General features: G+C 45.3%; 1 long non-coding RNA gene across 1 annotated transcript; it reads left to right on the forward strand.

The window, feature by feature from the left end:
* The first annotated feature begins 4,847 nt into the window (after positions 1 to 4,847).
* On the forward strand, positions 4,848 to 17,176 carry LOC147584335 (uncharacterized). Its single transcript, XR_015248524.1, has 2 exons — positions 4,848 to 5,579; positions 17,048 to 17,176. It is a non-coding gene; the product is annotated as an uncharacterized LOC147584335 (long non-coding RNA).
* Positions 17,177 to 18,936: the final 1,760 nt, after the last annotated feature.

Genomic DNA, 18,936 nt, shown 5'->3' on the forward strand with positions numbered 1-18,936 from the left:
TGTCAGAGAGAAAGCTAGAAGAGGAGACTAGGAAGTCAGTAGCCAGACAGGGTGTGTGTGGCTCAGCTATTGTCCTTCTTTTCCTGCCCCTTCTGCACTTGCAGTGGCACCAGGCGATGACATTAAGGGCAAATCTGGAGTTCATGGTGTATGTCTGCGTGTTTGTAGGAGTGTGGTGGGGTGGGAAAGTCCAAATATATTGTCTGATCGTTCTCCACCTGTGGTGAGGTTAGGGGGAGCTCCAGTTTCTGGCTGTCATCCAGGAGCTACTTGTGTTACTGTTTGCATCAACATGATGCCCACAGGTAATCTCGAGAAAAGAAACTAACTGGATTATGAGCTAAAGAATCATGTGGGCTTTTCTCCTGCTAGGATCTCAACAGCTGTTCCAGGACAAACATTGCCCAATAAGACTGCCCCCATCACAGGATGAATCTAAAGGACTTAATTGTGTGTGAGTAATTTCTAGAAAGTACTTGTAATTTTGTATGTGATTGGAAAGAATAACCACGGTGGAAAAGCCCCTGCATTTCTAATTGGTTTTGAGACTGTTTTTACCTGGTTGGTGTTTGAAAGCAAAATAATTGTTTCTCCTTGAGAAAACTGTTTGATTCTAATCCTCCATATGCGTTTGACATAGTTAAAAAAAAAATTTGGATACAGTTGCTGTTTTGATTCTGTCGGCCCTCTCCCCCCACCTCCCCATAACACAGGCTTTGGTTTGATTTTTCAGACCACACACACAGAGAACTGAATGTTCCATTAGTGATCATAGTCTTATCAATTCTATAGGTGGCAGAAGGCTCACTCTAGGACCACCTGCCTCTGCATAGTATTACACTGTGGGAAGACATTCCCCCGCCACTAATAATGTGGGATGTGGTAGGGTGACTCTCACGGCCCATCTACTTTGGCATTGAGAACAAAGCTAGTTTAAGTTCAACTGGTCTGAAGCCCGCTTTCCTTAGATCTTGCCCAAGATCTATAACTGTAATCATCCATAATGACCCTATGCCATTGAATCTGCCCTGCCCCTGTGCTAGGAGACAGGAACCCAGGCCAGGGTCAGCACTACTAGTGGGGTAGCCGTAAAGATCCTGGAGGAGCCCCACAAGTGAGAAGCTCTCCACACTCACTTTCCGGTCTCCCCCTCCCCACGTGAAGGCCAAAAGCCGTGCCTGCCCCTAAAATCTCTAAAGGAAAACAGACGTTTTAAAACGACTGTCAACCTGTAAACAGTTACCCATTAATGAACTATTAAGCACTTAATTATTTCCTCTATGTATTCATTTGCTCATTGAAATTTTCCCCAGCACATGGAGTATTTGGCAGTCAGTTTCTTCTGTTTTGGGAAACCACTTATGTGTGTTTTCAGGGATGCCCAGGGAGACAAGGATTCGGTTTATGTGCAGCCAGGGAAGCCTTCAACTAGTAGAGGACGAGATCTTGGCAGAGCAGTGGACGGGGTGGGTAGAAGCAGTGGATGGGAGAAGGAGAAAGAGGGGGTGAGCAGACGATCCAGAAGGTCTAGCTTCTGAATGTTCTTAGCAGGTTCTGGCCATAATCTCTTATGCTGATAGGCCTTCAGATATGATAAAGATCATAGCTATTGGATGAGAAAGAACAAAACGAGCATTTTTTTTTTAATTTTTTTTTCAACATTTATTTATTTTTGGGACAGAGAGAGACAGAGCATGAACGGAGGAGGGGCAGAGAGAGAGGGAGACACAGAATCGGAAACAGGCTCCAGGCTCTGAGCCATCAGCCCAGAGCCTGACGCGGGGCTCGAACTCACGGAGCGCGAGATCGTGACCTGGCTGAAGTCGGACGCTTAACCGACTGCGCCACCCAGGCGCCCCAAAACGAGCATTTTTTAAAAAGCAACTTAAAAAGAAAAAATTGTCATGCATGGTTTGATTCTAGCAAAAGAATGATTATACATAAATAAGACATAGCATTATAGTTATTCCTAATGCATACATGCTTGCTTTTTTATATCTGTATTTCTTCCATCTAGATACAAAGATAAAATATACAATCCAAGTCAGCATTTACCATTTATTGTGTTATTCACGTTCACTTGTTTTTTTTTTCCCTTAAAATGTATACTTTTTTCCCCTTAAAATGTATACTTTTTTCCCCATGGACTTCCTTTTAGGCACAAAACTCAGATTCTGAAAGAAATACTCTCAGGTTTTTGTTTTTTTTTTTAAGCTGAGTTAGCTTTGTCCATTTTACTAACTGTGCTTTTGTACATTTATTTATTTTTATGATTTATAAAAATGTTCTCATCATTTTAATAGTCACCCCTGGGTGCATGGGCAATGGTTTAGAAAACTTCCAAAATATGGTAATACCACTATAGCAAAGCACCACACAGCAACAAAAACACAAACCCACTGAACACTGGCCCAGAACAACATTCCTCCAACTGTCTGGGGAAAATAAACCAAAAAAAGCTATCTTTCATCGTGCCTGAAAGGTCAGCTAACCAGGGCTTTCAGGAGAACAAGAGGAATGGTATTTTACAGAGGAGGGCCCCTTGTTGAAGACCCTTTGCCTCCAGCTCCCTAGAGATGCACTCCAGGGCGGGGTGTGGAGACAGATCTCATCCTAGAAGAGGGGTTATGGGCCTGAAGCTACGTGGAACCTACCCCACCTTGTGTGGACGTCCTGGCTGCCCGAATGAATATAGCCAAGGTGTCCATTCCAGCTACTAATTCCTCTTATCCTATCAGCTGAGGGCAAGGCTCTGGTTAGTTAGTTAGATTAGTTAGTTACAGCTGCTGTTGTTATTTACAAAGTGCTGAAGGAAAGATTGTTTTGAGTTCAGCACCGTGATATAGACACGGATTTTGAGTCCCAGCTGTATTTTTTACTTGATGTATGGTCAAGTCACGTAACCTTTTCTTGAATCTTAAGTCTTTTTCCCACTAAAATCAGAGATAACATTGGCTGCCTCACTGAGTTGTTATGAGAATTAAGTGAAATAACACAAGTGAAAGAACCGATTAAATATGTTGCAAGTGCTCTGTCAATGACCTGACTGCTGTCTGGAGGTTTTCTTGAATCTGAATTACCAGAAAAAAATTGCCTGTACTCTCTCTTTGTCTTTCCATGGGTGCACACAGCCTTCCTCAACCGCAAGTCAGATCTGAGTGAATGCCTGAAAAACCTGGAGAAGGATAGGCACTTGGTCTGAGGGTGGGGCTGCATGTGCATTCCATCTGACAGCCTAGGGCCCCACAAATACAAACTTAGTCACTCTGGAGTGTAACAGGGCTTCTGGCCGACTCCAGAGTTAGAGCAAGCGTAATGGGACAAAAGAAAACGGTACAGGGGACATGGTATACTCAGTTGACTTTTGTCAGCCATGTCAAGAGGCAGAATGGAGTGCTCGTTATAAGCAAGGATATCTGGAGCCTGCTTAGAACAGTGCTCAATATACTAGGTATCAGTGCTTTCGAGAGGCAGCAGAGACTCAAGCTAAAGCATGTGGCTCTGAATGAGCTGCCTTAGTCTGTTTTCACCGTTTACTGACTGGATGACCTTGGGAAGTTCTTGCAGTTCTTCGGTTTCTTCATCTGTAAAATGGGGGTGGTAGTAATACTTCCTAGGGTTGTTTTTGTTATGATTTAATGAGTTAATAAATGTCAAGGGCTTAGAACAGTGTCTGGCATGTAGCACATATTTGCTGTTATTGTTGTTTTTATTATCATTATTGCAGGTAAGCTGCCCCCACTCCTTTCCTTCCAGCTCAAAAAATGTAGATTACTCCCTAGCCAACCTGAAGGAGAAGGCTGTTGATCACCCAGAAATCTTTCTAGGACTCTCACCTGTATGGCTGGTCGTGCCTACTTTATCCTAAGGTGGTTCTTTAAAAGTTCGCTACAGGGGCACCTGGGTGGCTCAGTCGGTTGGGCGGCCGACTTCGGCTCAGGTCATGATCTCGCGGTCCGTGAGTTCGAGCCCCGCATCGGGCTCTGTGCTGACAGCTCAGAGCCTGGAGCCTGTTTCAGATTCTGTGTCTCCCTCTCTCTGACCCTCCCCTGTTCATGCTCTGTCTCTCCCTGTCTCAAAAAATAAATAAAACGTCAAAAAAAAAAATTAAAAAAAAAAATAAAAGTTCGCTACAGGAGGGACACATTTACCCCTCCCAGGGGGCTGTCGCATCCCACACCTTCACTCCACCCTTGCATATGGTGCCCTTTAGTCCCTTGTGATTTTTCACCACCTTCACTTCCTCGACTTGTGTTTTTCCTCTTCCTTCCAGTTCTTGAGTATGATGAAGGGCCGTCCTGAGTCCTGTCGACAGTGAGGGGATGTTGCACTGATCAGACCAGGGCTGCTATTTTTCTGGATGAATGAATAGGTGTGTAAATGGACTCAATGGACAGTGTTCAATTGCTAATTCTTTAAAAAAATTTTTTTAATGTTTATTTATTTTTGACAGAGAGAGAGACAGAGCATGAGTGGGGGAGGGTCAGAAAGAGGGAGACACAGAATCCGAAGCAGGCTCCAGGCTCTGAGCTGTCAGCACAGAGCCAAACATGGGGCTCGAACTCACAGACCACGAGATCATGACCTGAGCCGAAGTTGGACCCCCAACCGACTGAGCCACCCAGGTGCCCCGGTTGCTAATTCTTATAAAATCAACAGGAAATGAGAAATAGAGCATCAAAAAAATTAAATGCCCTGTTGGTTTTTAATCATTCTGATAATCTCATTCCTCATGCTACCAGTATTATTTTTAAGAGAAGGTGAATAAATATGAACCCCCTTCCAAAACATTGCAGGGCTCTGCAGTTTTCTCTGAGAACTCCTTTCCTTTTGAGGGTGGACTTGAACTCAACAGCAGGACAAACATTGCTAAGCAGGCCCCGTCCGTTAGCAGTCTGTGTTTTCACCAAGGGCTTATGGATGGCATTTCTTCACGATATAGTGGAGTTAGTTGGACATACCACTCTAGACTGAGCTCTGAATCTCCAGACTGTGAGCAGTTTAATTCATACTCTCCATGTAGCTTTGCTATTGACATTTATTAGCCAAGAGTGTTGCTGCCAACACAAGTTTTGAGTAGATTGTGGTATAAACAGATTTCCTCTTTACACATTCTAATCAGCGCAGAAGGATTGTTTTTATTGAAACCGTATCTCAGCTTAAACTTCTCCACACATGTAGGCACACATGTACAGAGTTTAAATTGTATTTATGGTTGGTAAATGTTCTAATTATGGGGCTGCGTGTGTTCAGAGAGGAAAATTAAATCAGCAAACATGGGACGCCAGGATGCCCTTCCGCTCTGGATTGGGTCCTTTACGGTTTCAGGCTTTGAGAAATCAATGCCGTGAAATGGTGGGTGACAATCCAGGCAGACATTTGTCTCCTGGCTGATTTACAGTGTTATCTACAGAGCTTTTTTTTTTCTTTTTTTCCTCCCTGATGAAGTGAAATTTGACTCCTTATTGCCTGCTTCATCCGAACACATCACAGAGCAATTGCCAACAAGCAGTTCTTCTGGATAATGTCCTGGGCCTCATTTTCCATATTAGAACACGTGGAATGCTAAAATCAAAAAGGTATGTAACTGAGATTGTGCCTATCAGCCCCATCCCATGCCGCTGTCGTGATAATGACAGTGACTAGGTTGCTAGTCTCTAAGCAGCGTCCAGTCTTCTTTGAAACTCACCCAAGAAGAGGTGTCCACATCTTTCCCCAGACTCCTGAAGAATGTGGGCCTGGCTGCAACAGACCAAGGGGGGGCTAAACGGTTTTGAAAGTAGCTGCTGCTGTTAGTTAGCTCAAGGAGGATTGTAGTTTGCAAAAATGGGCAAAATATGCGCTCCAAGGATATGTAGAGCATAATCTAGCCTGGTCTCCCCGACCACAGTAATTTTGCTGCTGCAGGCAAAATGCTTTCCTGGTGTAGGTCTGAGTTGACAGATTACCGAGGGAAATTTTTGTCTTGCCCACACTCCCAGATTATTCAGCTCTCTTTTTAATACACCACTCGGCCCTCCTCCACACAGATTGTGTGGTGTAGACCTGGCATCCTTAACTGAATAATCTCTTTGCTGACAGCTGAAAAGTAAAGGCATCTGTGACAATCAGATGGGGTGCCTCAGGTTGGTTCCAGATGTCAAGTTGATTAATGTCGGAGTTAGGGCTGCCAGCAGATCCCCAGGAAACAACCCTGGTGGCTGTAGCATCAGTGGGTAGAGACATATGCACAGATACTGAACAGATGCCAGTCCTTCTGTATCAGTTTAATAGAATGCCCGGAAAATTGTGTACTTCCCCCAGGACGTAAACCCCAATACGTGAATGTTTTCAGCCATTTTTCACGTTTCCTAACGCAGGGAGTTTGTTCCACTAAATTAACGTCAGTATTTCTATGCTAAGAAGGCCAATGCAGGCAAGCCCCAGTGGGAAAGCCCAGTACAAAGTGAAGATCTTTGCGAGGATAAAACAGCACATTTCTGTATAGTACTTCTGATTTTCCAAAGCATCATCATTTTTATTTCTTTTCCCACCATTAGCCTCAATCCCTATAAAACGGGTCGAGAAAGGTGTGATTGTGTAAGTGACCCAGCGTTCGTGCTCTGAAGTGCTCTGTGGGTTAGAGATGCCATTCATTGTCCTTCCCACCTGCCCAAGCCACCACGAGACGGGCGAATGGCCTATTAGATGTCATGCAGTTTGGTCGGCATAAGAACTACAGACTCAGCACCCACCACCCCGCTTGTTCTCTCATCGAATTGTGGTCCCCAGACCAGCAGCATCAGCATTTCCCCAAACCTACTGGACCAGAACCTCTGCGAGTGAGGCCCAGCAATCTGTTCTAAGAAGCCCTTTGGGTGATTCTGATGCACACTCAAGTTTGAGAACGACTGGCCTGGGCCAAGAACTAGTTTGCATTTCCTAAACCAGGCCCAGTGGGCATCCCATGAAGCAGTTTTCAAAATTTCATGAAACTTACTAGGAATCATAGCCTTAATGTTACTTTTTAAAAATTGCATATTTCATTACAGATGGCTGATAAATGACAGTTGGAAAGGGAAATGGACTATTACATCTCATTATTGCCATTTTTTAGGAACTCGATTATTAGTCAGTGCTGTTGAGTATTCTTTCCTTCATGCCCCCACTCATTTGTGTTATTACATGCTCTATGATAGATACCAGGAGATCCAAAGATGGTGATGTCCTTACTCTGGAGATAATTATAGGCTTGCGAACAGATTATTGCAATACAATATAGCAAGTACTAAAAAGCAGACTCAAACAGTACTGTCATTGAAAAAAATCTGAAAACCTTGGGGAAAAAAATCTTCAGGTGAGGCCATATTGCTTCCAGACTTTGTGGAGAAGCTTGGACAGCTGGAATGGGAGGGAGGGAGGTCGGCAGGGCAACTCTTGGGTGGAAACCTGCTCCTTCCTCTTCATTCCCCAACCACCCAGCAAAGCGGCAGAGAAAGGAGCCCACCTCTGGGTTCTGGGTTTGCCTCCCTCTCTTGGAATCTTCTGCCTCTTTCCTGGGCAACGGCATTTCTGATTATGAGAAGCACTGGTAGATCATTTGAAACAGGCTCACAGACCCTGCACTAGTGAGAACTTAAAAACGCGAACTTTGACATACTTTTCTAGACCTGCCTCATCTTTTCTTATGATGGGCAGTTATTTAAAAGGCACTTCTCTGTTCAACCGGTGACTGGAAACCAAGAGAAACGTCACCTTGATTCTGAGACTATGCGGAGAACATTTGTTTCCCTCCAGTACAATGACTTTCAAAAACACATAAGGTTTAGTTCCTGTGCAACTCTTTCACGTAAAGAAAAAAATCATGATTATGTGGTTTGCGTTGCAGAAAAAAAATACTCTGGGTAACTTTGCTTTCAGGTTACAGTGAGGTTGGTCCCTATTTATCAGGTTTCTGGTCCAGAACCCCAAGCCTGAGCACACGACGGGCCTCCTTGTCCTTCCTTTCAAGTTTACTTTCTGTCTGTCTGCAGTGACACTTCAGAACGTGTGTACATGCCCGAACCCCCGCAAAACTAAAACAGGAGGAAAGGGGAGGGGCAGGGCAGAGACATGATGCAAGGAAACTACAGATGTAAACTGAAACTTATACCAAGAACACCAGCAACTGCTTTCTTCTGTGTGTGTGTGTGGGGGGGGGGGGTGCTTCTGGTTCTAAATGAGGTGTTAGTGTTTGTGGGGTGGTAACCTTGTCCTACTGAATTATGATGAGAAAACAACCCAGTTGCCTACAGAGCCAAAAACAAACCTCAGAACTGCTTAACTCATCCGTCAAACAAATTGTATTTTAGGAAATGCAGGACAGAGAAAAATGCACGAAAGAAAAGGAGATTTATTTATTTGTACAAAAGTAGAATGACAGGCGTTTGAGTGGATCCAAATAGCATTTAGGGAGAAAAAAAAAATGTGATTCATTGCCAGCTATTAAATCTTGTTTATCCTTCTTTAAACTAACCAGAAACACATTTCGGGAAAATGCTAGTTAACAGTTTAAGCAGTGAAAGCCTCCTGGCTTTGCCTTCCCTGCTTTTCCAAGAGGAGGATGAGGGTGTGAAGCAAGTGAACAGCGTTTCAAGAAACTGGGGCCACGAATGGATTTCCAGTCCTGCCTCTGGAGCTCACCCTCAGACTCTGGGAGAATTCCCTCAGTCTCCTCAAAGAGGGATGCTTACCTTCCAGCAGCTGCGAGAAGGTCCATGTTTACCAGGTAGTTTCAGATGAACGTTCCCAAGGGCGTAAAACATTACTCCAAAGCAGTCAGTGACGACGTGCTGTGTCCTTCACAAAGCACCTTTTCCCCGATGGCCCATCATCCCCATAGTGTCTCCCAGACCGACAGCGGACAGCACCAGTGCTGACCCCAGACACGGCTCTGGGACTGAAATGCTTCGGAGCACTTGACAAGGATCTGAAAAATTTGCTGAAGTCCCAACTGTGGGTAGAAGAAATGCCTCCAAGCTACAGTACACTGTGTGGCCCCTTCCAGGCTGGCCCTGTGCTCTTCCTGCTGCGGGGCCTGTGAGGGAACTGCCTTTTATAGATGCTCTTACTGCACCCCAGCACCCTCTTGCTTAAATGTATTAATATAAATATTTGGGGATGCCTGGGTGGCTCAGTCGGTTAGGCGTCCGACTCTTGATTTTGGCTCAGGTCATGATTTCACAGTTCCCTGAGTTCGAGCCCCACATCAGGCCCCTCCATCAGCATGGAGGCTGTTTGGGATCCTCTCTCTCTGCCCCTCCTCCACTCATGCTGTCTCTGTCTCTCTCAACAAGAAATAAACTTTAAAAAATTTAAAAAGATATATAAATATTTGGGTCATCAATGCCTTTAGAATTAGAATACAGTAGAATCCCTACCATAGACTGTAGGGATTCACTTGATTCAATCAGTTACAGAGATAGACACTTTTCTGAAAGAAGCCACTAGCATCTTTTTGCCTTCCAAGCAAATAATTCCACCCTAGGGATTATCTAGGGTTTGTGGTTTTAGTAGCGCTTAGAGAGGGGACTATCTGCGGAGTTTAAGGCCACAAGGAAAGGTGCAGGTGGGCTCATTAGATCCACAGAACTAGTCTTCCCTCTCCCCCTCCCACCGCAGTGGTCGAAGCAGAAGGAATATGGCTTGCTGACTTTCCAGCCTCAGGGCGCTCGATAAGGCTAAGTGATCTTGGCCTGTACTGGCTCTGTCCCCTTTTCCCCGAAATCTTCCCCGGAATCTTCACCTTTTCTCTTTTGCCCAACATACCAGATTCCCTCACATATTTCTATTAATATTATAAATTCCTTGAGGACAAGAATAGTGTTTTAATAATTTTTGTATCCCTTTCTCCTAGCAGAGCACCCACCATGTAAAGTTAGTCATTGGAAAACGGTGTTTAAAATGAGTAGGGCCCTTTTACCTGTCAGCATTGTGAGCCACCTAGGCTAGATCTGTGCCGACTGGAGGCGCACGATAAGGCAAATCTCCCCCCAGACAGCTACCTTCAAACCTAATATTAGGGAGACTCTCTGTTTTTCATTTTAATTAGCTCTACAAACAACATTTCAGTCTTCACTACCACCACAACGGAAGACCAGCCTTGTCGTCATCCTGTGGGTTTCCTCGGCATCTGCACTTTTAGGGTGAGAATCCATTTGAACTATTGCAACGGTGCCTTTGGGATTTATGGGAGGAAAGGAACTCAAATAGCCTGACAAGTCAGAAGAAGACAAGCTTAGATTGGCAGAAAGGTGTGCCTTCTCTTCTGGCCAATTTTGGCCAGGGTAGCAGTTTACAGAGGGAAGGAAGGGGAAGGCACAGAAGAGCATCGTTTTAGGTCAGAAATGTCATAGCGTGCATTGTTTCACAAGGTGCCAGGAACATCACTAAATCGCTCTTGTGTCGGAAGGGAAATTTGGACATGAGCTGGACCAAGGCAGAGTGTTTGCAGGGCGTCCAAACTCTGGACTCTCACCACAGAGCCTAATGACAAAGGGAAGAAAGATTAGGTCACGGGGTGGGGCCCTGCGAATAGGATCAACGCCCTTGTAAAAGAGACTGAAGAAACGCTCCCTCTGCCATGTGAGGTCACAGTGAGAAAATGGTGGTCTGCAACCTGGGAGAGGGCTGTCACCAGAACCCCACCATGATGGCACCCTGACCTTGGGCTTTCAGTTTCTAGAATGGTGAGAAATCAATTTCTATTGTTTATAAGCCACATAATCTATGTAGTTGGATTTAGCAGCCCAACTAAGACATCAGGGTGGTATCTTACAAAACCTTATCAGTTCTTTGCACCTATTCCCCTGACTACCTGACCCATGTTTTGCTGCTTCTGCAAAGAACAGCAGTGGAAGGAATGTGGATAGGACAGCAGACTCCTGGGAGGAGCTGAGCTGACAAGCAGGAGGCAATGGATGTTCCCTGCAAGGGTCCTCGCTCGGATTCTCGCCTGGCTTCCTTTGCCACGTCACCTTTCTACTTGCACTTTTCAGGGAGAGACTGTGGTCACCACCACACTCCTGCAGGCACCAAGGGCTCACGTCACACCGTCACATGGCACCCTCCCTCTGCGCCTCTGGCGTCACATCCAAGAGCGTGGCAGCCAAGGACGGCACTGTTGCCATTTTGCCCCATACTCCTTCCCTGAAGATAAGAGTTTTAAGACGTAAAGGGACTCTAGGACCCAGCCATTCCACTCCTAGGTATATACCCAAGAGAACTGAAAACATATCTTCACAATCAAACTTGTACACAGATGTTCACAGCAACACTGTCCACAGTAGCCAAAAAGTGGAAACAATCCGTATGTTCATGAGCTACTGAATGGGGCAACAAATGTGGTATGTCCACGCACTGGGATATTACTCAGCTGTGAAGAGAGTAAGTGTGGACATTTGCTATAACAAGGACGAACCTTGGAAGCACTCTCGGTGGAAGAAGCCAGACACAAAAGGCCACAGACTGTATGATTCCATTCAGATGAAATACCCAGAGAGGCAAATTCACACAGTCAGAAGGTAGATTTGTGATTCCCTGGAGTTGGGGGGAGGAACACGGGGGAATGACTGCTAGTGGGCATGGGGTTTCTTTTTGGGGTGATAGAAATTTTCTGGAATTAGTGGTGATGGTTGCTCAACATTAAGAGTATACAAAACTCACTCGATTGTACACTTTAAAACGGTGAATTTTATCTCAATGAAAAAATGCAATTAAAAAAAAAAAAGAAGTAATGAACTCAAGTCTCCAGGAAACAGCCCCATTTCCTTCTTGCTTCCCTCCCTGAGCCAACTGGGAACCTTGTTCAAATATTTGCACACCTCAGACCTGCGGTTTGGACGGACCTATTGGCGCATCTTTTCTCCTACCTTCTGGCCACATCTCTGCACTTCAGTGTCCATCCGTCGAGACTCCAGTGGGTATTCAGTTCTGAATGTTCCTTTACGTGCCTGCACTACGTATTTGGTCTTTGGGGTTTGGTTGATCTAGATAGAGATCTCAAATCCCCACCCTGTCTCTGGCAACACTGGTCCTGTGAGCCACTCCCTGTGGGAGCCGTATTTCTCAACTGTTGGAAAGCACCAGGGAGGTTGGTTGGAGGCACTGACTGATAAATAAGGCTCAGCAAAATGCCAGCTTGGGCCATTTGTTTTTGTGTGTTTGTCTTGTTTTGTTTTGCTGGTGTCATAAGCAGAAGCCTTGAGCCAAGAGATGCCTCTATCATCTGATAGATAGGACCCCTCAGTTTGCCCTTCTTCGGCCTGTCCCCTCTTCAGCAGGCACTGCCACACAAGTGGCCTGGTGTGGAATCCACACATCTATCCAGCTGTGAGGTGTGAGGATTTCTCGGGGTATAAACCTCATAGAAGTGGCCGCTCAGGCACTCACTGTGGCCACATGCTGAGGACCCCTGGCCGTGAGCCTCATGTCCCTCCATGCCGCCTCCCGCTCACGACTTTGTGCTTTGCTGCCTTGGTGAATGGCATTCTTTCCTGCCTGCCACATGGGTATTCCCGAACCTTTCACCCATTTCAGATGAGCACGTCCAGGAACATTTTTATTCCCACCCATGACCCTGAAGGACAGGTAACATGGGAAGCCTTTTATAATACTAGTTCTGGGAGGGAAAGGGAAATTTCAACCCCCCAAGGGCTCGTAAGCAGGTGTGCTGAAAGTCTGATGCCACTAAGTTGTGCTGTCTCAACCGGACCCACGTAGTTTAGGTTGGTTAATAAAAACGAAGGCTCTTGATTTACTTTTTTTAACTGACAAGCGGAGCCCAGGACAGTCAAGTGGGTTAAGAATATTCCAGTGATTCATATCAGAGCCCTGCCATTGTATGGTCCACACAGAGTGCCACTAGAGCAGGCCCGGCCACCTATCTGCACATTTATGGAAACACGTAACCCTACTAATCAGCAGCTCACTGAGCTTCTCACTTGCCGGCAGGCCGAAGAGAAGGTGTTTGTGGGGTCAGACGTATGTTTTCCTCAATTGTGTTAGTGGGTGAGTCAGAGTGCTGTGGTGTAGGCAAGAGGCAGGAATTCTGGATGACCCAAGAGGAGGGGGATTTTTTAGCAGCTCTCTGGTGTTCCCAGATTGACAGGGAGCCTGAAGAAACGGGCATGGAGGCAGGTGGAAACCAAGACTGCTCCAGAGTGAGGAAGCCTGTGGTCTGGGAATGATGCCATAGCTCTAATGGTCTGGATAAGGCAAGGTTGCCACCCTTGGGTCACTCAAGAGTCACGGCCTTGAGAAGAGGCATCCAGTTGGTTGGGTTTTTATCGCGGATGCCATAGGAGAAAATAGTATCTAGTCTCTCAGCTTCTGTGACAGCAGGTAATAGTCCCACCCAAACTACACGCGGGGGAAAGAGTTATTTCCCAAAAAAGAAATCAGACTGCTAATTAGGAAAAGGGAACAGATGCTAGGTAGACAAACAATCAGCCACTGTTTCTTTCCTTTGAAATACAGAAACTCACTTGAAACAAACAAAACTGAACAATAGCTTCTCTCTAAAAGAGGGTGTCCAGTTATCTGTAGTGAAATGATTGTGTATTTACAATGAGACCTTAATTTTATGGGAGTTCTGGCAGAGGTGATGTCTAATATGAGCCAAAGGAATATCTGAAGGGGTGCCTGTGTGGCTCAGTTGGTTGAGCGTCTGACTTCGACTCAGGTTGTGATTTCATGGTTCATGAGTTCGAGCCCTGCATGGGGCTTGCTGCTGTCAATCCAGAGCCCACTTCGGATCTTCTGTCCCCTTTTCTCTGCCCCTCCTCCACTTTCTCTCTCTCTCTCAAAAATAAAAAAAAATGAAAAAAAAAAAAGAATATCTGAAACTGCTACTAGCTGTCTTTCTCAGTTTGGTTATGCAGACTCGATTCTTTCTTTTTAAAAAAATTTTTTAATGTTTATTTATTTTTGAGAGAGAGACAGAGCACAAGTGGGGGAGGGGCAGAGAGAGAGGGAGACACAGAATATGAAGCGGGTTCCAGGCTCTGAGCTGTCAGCACAGAGCCTGTTGCGGGGTTCAAACCCACGGCCTGCAAATTCGTGACCTGAGCCGAAGTCGGGTGCTTGCTTAACAGACTGAGCCACCCAGGCACCCCAGACTTGATTGTTTCTGTGGAGAGAAAGTGACATGGAGTATTTATACAGTGAATCTGAATCAAATTAGGTAAGGCAGGCTTTATAAACCTTCTTAGTTGTGTGTGTGGGGGGGTCTTCGGCCATTTTCTCCTGTCTAAAGATAATAATGGGCGATTAGCGCTTCAGGTATGAGAAGGGTGGCACAGAACCTCTGTGTGATTCATCAGCATCTACAGAGGATGTGTTTCCCATGAGCATCTGCCCACCATCCTGCACATGCAGCCAGTTGCATTGTCCTGGGGAGAGCGTGTCAGGTGACATCATTCAGTGGGCTGTTTGCTTTGCTGTGGCCTCTCTTGCCACTTGCGTTCTTCTAAACAGAGTTGAACCCCGATGGCTGAAAAAGGTCTACCGTGATCACGCTGGACCAAAGACACGGGTCCTGCTGGACCACATTTTAAGTTTTCCAACGGCTCAGGCCCCCCCGAGGACATATGGCCGGACAAACCCAGGGAAGAGTTCCGCGGGCAGTTAGGAATTGGTGGAAGTCCTTTCACGTTGTGGAAGAGATCACAGTTATCGTGACAGCCTCGGAAGACTGAGCCCAGTTCCATGATCAGGAGCTGGGTAACTGTACGTGGAGGCATGTTGTGACTTCCGGGAATTGGAAAGAATGGAGGAAGTGTGACGGCCAAGGCACAGCCTGCCCTTTCTCCAGAAGGAGGAGGGAGGAGGTCCGGACAGAAGACAAAGCCTGCCTCAAGGAGCTGCTCTTTCCCCACTGGTTTCTCGGACGATTAACTCGGCTTTTTATATGTGCAGAGCAAGTCAGCACGGTTTTAGGAGAAGGGAAGTCCGTCTCTATAGTATTCAGCACGATTTTGTGGTGGCAGGAGGTATTCCATTAGAACTCTTGGTGGCTACACCACAGATAACATTCTCCACGCCTCTTTGCCTGTAATCCTAGTAATAAAGGGCTTGGCCAATATTTTATTGATTATTGAGAATTATGAATAATCACAGCTGTGTTTGCTGGGGAGCTTCTGGGGAAAGATAATTAGAAACATATTATTTTTCATGGCAATGAAACAATTGTCATGTTAGTTTTTCAGGAATTCCTCTAAAAATTAGGAGTGATTCTTTTTATTTATTTTTTTTTTAATTTTTTTTTTCAACGTTTATTTATTTTTGGGACAGAGAGAGACAGAGCATGAACGGGGGAGGGGCAGAGAGAGAGGGAGACACAGAATCGGAAACAGGCTCCAGGCTCTGAGCCATCAGCCCAGAGCCTGATGCGGGGCTTGAACTCACGGACCGCGAGATTGTGACCTGGCTGAAGTCGGACGCTTAACCGACTGCGCCACCCAGGCGCCCCAGGAGTGATTCTTTTTAAAGAAAGGTTTCTAAAATAGAGACCGCAATGCAATGCTAAAATTAATGATCTGCTGGGACAGCAGAGAAATCACTTTGTGAGAGGTACTATTCGTAATGAAAAGCTAAAACATAAGAATAGTTGCTACAGTTAGGCACCCCTACCTCCAGAAAATTTGGCTTCAAGGGGTGGGCACACTGAATAGAGGCCAGCAGTTGGGTTCCTCTCATATTCTCTGGCTTCTTAATATGAGAAATGTGCATTTTAATGCAAGTTTATAAAGTATTCTAAAAATTATTAAAGTCTGTGTCAGTAAAACAGGATTGAAATGGAAGTGACCCAGTTATTTGTTTCATGTGCAATATAGCTTCTTCTAAAAAATAGAGAAATGTGGAAAAAGTATTCCACAGTCTTAGACAACTCAATCTTTTAATTATGGCTCTCTAGACACAGCCTAGGATAGATTCTTTGTAAAATCAAACGTTAAAAGAGCGTCAATATTATGCCTATGACCTAATATATTCCTCTAGGATAGAATCATGGGGAAATTCTTTCACACTGCTATTAATACATGATTCTTACGTTTCTCAAGCTTTAACGTAAGGACATAAAACTCAGAACATCTTAGCATGGTAAAGGGATCAATGAATGACAGAGGGGCCCCAGTTAGCAGACTGTTGCAATAATTTGAGCAAATGGGGAAAGTGAGTCCTTAGACTGTCACTGATTTTTGAAAGAAAATAAGATTTGCTAGTAGATTTTAGTAAGCGTAAGAGAGAGAAGTCAAAGATGACTCCAAGATTTTTACTCTGAGTAGATAGAAGAAGGCATTTGCCATTTACTGTCATAAAGAGGGCTGTAAGAAGAGGTGGTTTTCAAAGAGAGATCAAGAATTTGGTTTTGAACTCCGAAGCCTGAGATGCCTTTGAGACTTCCAAGGGAAGATGCCAAGGAGTCAGATGAATAAGAGTCTGCATGTAGGCAAGAGGTCTGGGTTAGAGATAGAAAACCGTGAGTTATCAGTGTGTACATGGTATTTAAAGACTTGAAAGTGAGGAAAGATGAAAAGGGGCTGTGAACAGAGACTCCTGGGCTGTGCCAACATTCAGAGGTCAGACAGATGCACAGCGGCCAGAGAGGGAGGGGGACAGTCAAGGGAGAGTGGGGTCCCAGTAGACAAGAAAAGAATGTTGTTCAAGAAGAAAGGAGTAATCACCTCTGTGATTGCTCCTGAAAAGTTGAGGAGGATAAAAACTGAGAAATAGGGCAACCAACTGTCCTGATTTGCCCAGGCCTCTCCGTGTCTTAGCACTGAAAATCCTGTGTTCTAAGGGAGTGCTTAATGCGAAGCAAATGCCAAGCATTTCTCCTACCAGGGAGAAATGGCCATTGGGCTTATTGGTCATGAATGTTAAGGTAAGAAAAGTTTGTGTGGAATAGTGGGGACAAAAAAACCTGGGCGGGGTTGGTTTTATTGTTACACAATATATATTACAATGGTGTTACCTCATTGTTCTTACCTATTATTAAAGTTATGTAAGAAAATTTTTCATGTCTTTACAGATGCATTTCAAAATATTGAACAGTGAAATGTCATGTTATCTGTGTTTGCTTTGAAATACTTCAGCAAGGGAAAAAAAGAATGAAGCAAGTAAGTATCGCATTCATAATTATTAAATTTGGGTGATGTGATTATGGAGTTCATTATAATATTCTTTATTTTTATGTATGATTGAAAACTGTCATGGTAAATTGTTTCTAAGTTAGATAAAGCGAATGGGAAAAAAGGAATTAGAGACAGCAGGAATACACAAATTTTTTCAAGAGTTTTGCTCTAAAGGAGAGTAAAGAAATGGGCAGTGCCTGGATTGGTCTCTGGATTTTGTTTTTGTTTTGTTTTGAGATGGGAGAAGTTACAGAAGGTTTGGATACTAATACGGGAACATAGATGAGGCAGGCAGGGTGAAGCAAATACAGGGGTGCTGACGTTGAGTAGGGAGAAGGGATGGGGCTAACGGCACCCAAGTGGAGGGCTCGGTGTTGGAGATGATAATGCTGAGCTCATTCACGGTCAATAGGAGGATGGCAGAAGGAATAGGTACAGGGGCAGGTAGAGTGGGTGTGCTGGTGGGAGGGGATGCACTTGTGTTCTGATGGCTTTGGTTATTTCCATGAAGGAAGAAGCAAGGTCAAAGGCTGGGGGAGCTTGGAAGTTTAAGGAGCGAGGAAGAAGTGAGAAAGAGTTTTCCAGGAGCGTGTGAGAGAGGGACGAAGTTCCCTGGAGGAATGCAACAAGATTGTCAGGTAGCATTAATGGCCTATCTCAGGTGGAAACTGGTCAGTAAGTGTAGACGTTGCTTGGGGTGGGGGGTGACCTGCAGGCACTCACCTTCCCACAATGACTGCATGCATTTCCAATGCGCTGCCTCAGGGCTTTGTTCTGGCTGTGGGAGCACTTGCTGCCTACACACTGCGTAATCAGGGTGCGCTAAAGACTTACTGTGCCTCTGAAGCAGTTCTCAACCAATGACGGACCGGGCTTTGGTGGATAAATACGCCAGCTCCCACAGCATTCAGCTGGGGTAGTTTTCAGGCATGTTCAACATATTGGGCAGCATTCCCCACTGGGATTCCCCAGTTGTCCACAGAGATAATTTGCTTATTAGTAATCCTTTATTGGTTTTCTTTCATCCCCTGTCTTACTTCCTGACTCTTCTGATGTTTCTTAGCATCATCTCCCAAAAAACCATTTGTGCTGCAATCCTTGTCTAAGATATTTCTCATTGGAAAATAAAATCTAAGAGAGTATGGCATGTTTTACGTGCTTGAGAGCAGATGATCAGCGGGTGGAGAATTGGATTTAACAGGGTTGGGTTTTTTCCTGTTGAGCCCTAAGCAAGGTGAGGGGGAAGGGAGTTAGGATGTGCGACAGATCATGGGCTCTGTGCTGGGTAAGGAGGGAGGTGACGCTATGTGGCAGAGGAAAGGTGGTAAGAAGGGATGTAAGTTGGGGATCCTGGTGGATTCCAGGACATTGACTCAGGGCAGGAGTGATGTTGCAGAGAGAGATCATGAGCCTGGGGCAGAATCTTCAAGGAATGACCTGGAGGCCATAGTCTGATGTTTGAAGGAGAAGAGACAGTCCTCTGGAAAGGAAGAAGACATCTGTCCCTGCTCCAGAACCCCTGAGGGAGCTGTAGGGAAGCAGTTCCCTCAGAGGGGATCAGGCTCCCACCTGAAGCAGAAGGTGAAGGAACGTTTAGGGGAGAAGTAGAGGATTTGGGGGATTCTATTGATGATTGGCTGTGCATTCCAGAGAGCACTGGGTGAAGGTGTCTGGGAGTGTGCAAGGTGGGGAGTTGGGGGGATATACTTGGCTGAAGTGGGAATATACCTGGCTCTGTGGGGATGAGTCCTAGCGAGAGGGCCGTTGGGGACGTCTGGCTTCTTGG

Source organism: Puma concolor, chromosome A1 (assembly GCF_028749965.1).
Source record: "Puma concolor isolate L17-30 chromosome A1, mPumCon1.1.hap2, whole genome shotgun sequence".
Taxonomy (NCBI): Eukaryota; Metazoa; Chordata; class Mammalia; order Carnivora; family Felidae; genus Puma; species Puma concolor.